Genomic DNA, 6,171 nt, shown 5'->3' with positions numbered 1-6,171 from the left:
GTGACGCAAATGATGGGCAAGAAAGCTTAACCGTTGAAGTATATATCTCCCACTATGCCGAAGCAATGTGTGGAAGCATTAAAGCTTAGTGATATATAAAAATATGCAGAATCTGGTTTATGCAACACACGTTTCTTCTTTCAAATGGGTTATAAGATAGTAATAGACAAGGAATTTATCTCAAGAGGCAAAGGATAGGGTGCATGGTACTGCTGCTATCTTGGTTCTAATAAGATAGCGTACAAAGTACAACACCACCAAATCCTTTCAACAACTTGTTTATCATTGCTTTGCTTCACACAATATCTCACACAATTGACACAAGATTCCAAGGCTTTGAAAAAAGCTTCTTCGAACATTGTTATGATTATCCAACAAATTTTTTCAGTGTTACCATTCAGTTGGTCATAAAATATGCTTGAGTAATTTGTGTAAGGTTGTTATTCTGAGTTCTCATTGTCACTGAAACGGCAAAAAAGAAACGATGGAAGATGAATATATGCAAAAGCTTTGTGTTTGACTCCTTTTTCTTTTTAGTACCTTTATGTGATATGGGTGATATTCATTGATTTGGTCAAAGCTTTTGTCAAGAAATTACCATCCAACTTCCTCATAAAGCAGATAATATGCCAAAAGAATTAATACAATATAAGTTTTTATAATTGGAAGATATTATAGGTTGAGAAATTAACTTGAGTTAGGATAGTTAGTTTTTTAGTCATTTCAAGTTTGAGGTTCACTTTTTTTAAAAAAAAATCAAATAAATATCTCGATATAATATTTAATGAAAATAAAAATTAAAAGTTGATTTGACGTATAAGTATATTTTTTCACTATTTTAGTGTTTTTTTGTTATAAAAATAAATTAATTTCTACTTTTTTTACACAAAGAAAAGGAAAGATATGGCAAGTGATTATTATCAAATTCATGTTTAAAACTAAATAAATAAATATCTCTGTTAATATAAATACCCTGAGACATTCTTTGTTGTTGTTGCGTTTCCCTTTCCTATTAATAAAAAATATATAAAAAAACAGTTTTTCTACTATTTTCTTTTAAAACGTACCTTTTAACATATTATTGAACATTTATTCACTGTAAAATACGAATGTTTAACCAAAAAAAAATGCTAAAATGAGAAAAATATTAAGCTTGCACTCTACTCATTCCTATGGCATACTTGTAAAATTAAAAGTAACTTGCAGTTTTCATTAGACTGCTACAGTGTTGGTCTCTGGGCCCACTAGAGAAATGAGTATAATTTTCTTCCAGCAATTTCTTTCTGCACCTAGTATTGTTTTTCTTGCACCGCCATAGACATTTAAGAAGCCCAAATTATTCGTGGTCTTGAAACATTTTTTATTGCTTAATGTAGAATAAATTTTCAAATTATGTAATTCATAATTTAAAAGTGCATTATAGATATCACCATACTAAAACATGTTTAGAATTGTACCATTGAAAATACACTTTCAAACTACACAATCCGAAAATTTCACAATTAAAATATATTTTAAAATTTCACATTCCGAAAATCTAAATTGTGAGCAATTTATATATTTTAGGAAAAGCACAGGGTGAGAGGAGGAAGAAATTTTCTATTCTTGTGTGTGTGTGTTAGCTATGCTATGATTAATTGGGCTTTTTGGAATACCAATGATAGATTTTGGAGAATTTTGGGCTTTTTTAGCCCTTATGTAACAAGCACCTGACAATTGCACCATAATTTTTCCCACGTTTTTTTTTTTCAAAATAATCTTTTAAATTTTTTATATTTTCTGAAGAGAACATCTAAAATATACTAAAAGATATTTTTTTTTCCAAACTACACCTTCCTGAATGTTCTGTAAACAAATATTTTAAAAAGGAAGGTTTTGAATAAATTTCAGAATTTGTAATCTCTTATTGAATTTTAACTATTTTGAAATATTCATTCCGAAAAAACATGTTATAGAATTTATTATTACAAAATAAACTATACCAAACAGTTTGTTTTGAACCCACTACTATCTGTGCGTTCTTTTCTGATGGTCAGTCTCTTTTCTCATAGTAATTATTCCATTTACTAATTGCAATTTATAGCATAAATGGAGTATTTGCACCAGTTCTAGTACCATCTGTCAGACCTCATAAAATATGCATCCAAAACCCTTATGTCAGACTTCGGAAAACGCAAACTGAAATCCCTTGTCAGTCATTTAAAACGCACTCAAATCCCTCTGCGCGGACGCCAGGTGTCAAGCAGCGAAGATTCGAAAATCAGATAGTGGAAGGCAGGTGCCAACGAGTGAGCGGACGTTCGTTTTAACGAGAGAAGCAAAACCTGATTTTCTGAAAAATCCGTTTCACTCACTCTGCATGCACCTTCTTCCCTAGAACTCTGAACTTTCCATCTTCTCCTCCTTCTCACTAGAAATCCTATCTTCTCTCTAAGAAAACTAACCTTTCCTCTTCTCCGATCATCATTCAGAAACCCTAGAAGTGTTCCCGGCGACCCAAGCTTTGATTTGAACCAAACAGCTTCGAATTCTGAAACTGGTAAGTTTCTTCCCCTTCAGCCGTTCGTTCTTTGTTACATGCAAACCAAGTTCTGGTAGCATGCAGGGGTATAGTCTAAGTTATTTTTGGATTTTTATGTTGTTCGGTTTAGTTTGGAGAATTGTTGATCGTTGAGGGTAGAAAGTTGTAGTCGGACAAACCAAGAACCTACATTTAGGACTTTCAATCACGTATCCAGGTAAGGGAAGCTTATTTAATTTAATTTGAATTGTATGCTGTTGAACTGTTTGACGTTCGTTTAGTTGATTGGATGATTTTGATGCATGATGGTTGATATGGTTGGATGAATTGAATGTTCGTTTACTTGATGAGATGAAATGAAATATGGCTGAGTTAGGTTATGATGTACTAAATATATGAAACCTGTATGATATGTGATGTATGAGATATGAAGGTTGATTTTGATAGAAAGTTTATAAAGTTCTAAAGTTATGAAGGTATAGGTTGAGAAAACTGATTTGAAATAAATGATGTTGTATATGAGATTATACTATGATAAAATACGTTCGTTACTGGACGGTCATTGACCGTTCGGTTCTCCTGTTGAACATAGTTGAAATGGGATTCTTTCATTTGGAAAGAATTCTAGTTGAGGACGAGCGCCTCCCTATCGTAATGTTGTGCTTGAACGATCGGTCAAGCGTAGTTGCCTCTGAGTATCCAGTAGTAAACCTAAATTCGGTATCTATATATATATATGATTGCATAGGTAGTTGTTTCTAAACACCATTCCTATGATATCTTATTTATAAATCTTTTATTCTAAATTTTAAGTAGTGCTCGGTCTCACACCAAGCATCTCGAAATTTCAGTGGTGCTCGATCTTACACCAAGCGCTCGTATTTTTACAGTAGATCTACCCTGATAAAATAGCGTTCGTCCAATTTCAGAAGAACCTTCCTTTCCTCGTTCGGTCATTTACTGACATGAGATTTCTGTATGTGAATTATTCTAAGTTTGGTCCTTTGACGTCCTAATATGTCCACTTTATTGTCTCGGATCAAGAGTTCCCAGTTCTATGTATTCTTTGAGTTTCGATTGGAGTTCACGAGAGTCAGTTCATTTGACTGATTCGGGTTGTAGAAGACGTTCGTCACATATCGCATAGGTGTACCTAATTCCTTTCTAAAATTTCAGTAAAACCTCTTTGGTAGTATTTTGTTCTAGAACGAGAGAGTTTCGTGTTTCGTTCCTGTCGTTCGTCCTTGTATTAAAGAGGGCTGAACGTTCGGTATCTAATGTTCTTGAAAATGATGGTAAGAATGACACGTAAGTGAAAAGTTATAAATGATGAAGAGTATATGAGATGAATGTAAGATCTTGCATTTGAACGAGGGTTCCAGGGAGGAACGACTCTTGGATGAATATTGAATTGGTATAGTATGAATGTGGTAATGCTAAGCTGGCGGTTCATCCTGATGTTCCGTGAGTACTCGTCCTCACGTAGAGGAGAGTAGGTCATGTGTGGGAACGGCAGGTGGTCCTAGTCCTTATGGTTAATTTGGACAGATAGGACTAACCTCGGGTGGCAGCTGATGAGGATTCCAGTTACTACATCACCCGGGTGCACGAACGTCGTAGCTACACAGAATTCATACAGTCCGGACAGTCGGTCTAGTATCATGGTTTTGCTTGAATTGTTTATTGGAATGTATTTGAATGTGCTTGCATATGAAAATGTATGTTATTACTTGAATTAAATTACATAAGCTTACCCTGTGTTTTTCTTTGTGTTGTCTCGTTTGTACATCCGTCCTTGTCTTTGCAATGATCATCCGTGTGGATGTGAGCAGAAGGAGACGCGCTACTGGAAGAGGCGTTGGAAGAGCAATATTTGGAGGAAGAGAACTTAGTCGAAGTCGAGGTGAAAATCGAACAATAGGACGTTAGGCTTGTAGTTGGTTTTTTTGTTCGATGACCGTCCGTTCACCTTTTTCTTTAAGTTTTGAATGACCGTTCGGTGTTGGTTTTGTAAACCGTTCGGTCAAAATTTCTCTTATGTTGTACAGTTTTAGTTGGGAAGTTATGTAAGGTCGTTCGGCCATAACCGTACTCTTTCTTTTAATTGTTAAAACTGACCTGTGTTATTATTAATCGTAATTATTTTATTATATGATTTTATTACTGTATTTTTGGGATGTTACACCATTCAACTTGTAAATAAAATTAAAAGACTTCCCTAATTTTTTTTCTTTTAAAAGCATCATTCCGAAATTTTTTATTTTTGATTTTAGGATAAAATCTCTATTATTAATAAAAGAGATTTTATGTACATATTTTTTTTTTCAATTTTATCTTTTAAATAATTGTTTTTTAAATTAAAATACTTATTTTTTATTATTTATTTAAATTTAACCGTTTCTGATATATTTATACTAATATTTTATAATATATTTGAAATGGTGGTGTAAGCTTTATTTATAATAATAAATTATAAGTGTTAAAATTAATTCAAGTAGCATATTTTGTTTTTGTTTTACATTGAGTTGACTGTATAGATAGATTCTTTAAATTGTAAATTGTAAATTGTATGTGAATACAGTGTGAAATAATAATTATAGAGGGTTGGGATATGATGCAGAAAACATATGAAGGTGCTAAGGAGACCAAGAAAGTATGCAGTATCTCAGAAGACAATATGAGTTGCTGTCTATGGTTGATCAAGAATAAATAGCAGATTACTTCAACCGAATTCAGCTGTTGGTGAATTCAATGAGGGCTTGTGGAGAATCAATCACAGATCAAAATATGGTGAGAAAATTCTGAGAACTCTTTCACCCACATTTGACTACATTGTAGTTGCAATAGAAGAATATAAGGATATTGAAAAGATGAAAGTTTAATAGCTCCAAGGCTCGTTGAGGTTCATGAACTAAAACTTCTGTCACCAAGTGCTAATACTCCAAGCACAAGTTTAAAAGAAGAGTGATTAATCTCATGGTATAGACATAGGCGTGAAGGGGTGTGTTGGAAGTCGCACGTCGAATAGAGATAAAATCAAAATATAATATATAAGTGAAGTGCAAACCTCACCTTACAAGCTGGTTTTGTGAAATTGAGTTAAGCTTAAAAACCCACTTTCTAATACCAATTATTCTTAACTTTTAATCATGATTAATGTCTCGACAAAACTTGGTTTGAAACTCAAAATATTATTTTTAAAAATTAAATAAAATTTTGTAGTGGAACCAAGTCCATTTTAATCCTAATTCGAACCCACTTAAAAAGGAGGATCTGGAACAAATTTTTTGTCCTCTCATTTGATAGTCCCCTAAAAGAATAATTTATGAAAAAAAAGTGTTTCATCCTACACCTCCAAGATCTTATCCTGCACCTCCAAAAATTCCACTTTTAACCTTCTGACATCTCATCATTATCCTACACCTTTAACTTTATAGAAAATTTTATTTTTAACTTTAATAAATATATTTTTATTTTCTTCTTTTTCTTGTTAAAAAGACTCTATATCACCTTAATAATAACTAAATTTAAAATTCAAATATTATTTAATATAATTTCATATTTTAATAATTATTAAAATATGATTTATGTTATAATAATAATTATATTAAAAATATAAAAATAAAATAATTAAAAATAAAAATAATAAT

Source organism: Vigna umbellata, chromosome 5 (assembly GCF_029865625.1).
Source record: "Vigna umbellata cultivar VRB3 chromosome 5, Vumbellata_1.0, whole genome shotgun sequence".
In the NCBI taxonomy this organism is placed as follows: domain Eukaryota; kingdom Viridiplantae; phylum Streptophyta; class Magnoliopsida; order Fabales; family Fabaceae; genus Vigna; species Vigna umbellata.
Note: the sequence above shows the minus strand (reverse complement) of the source record.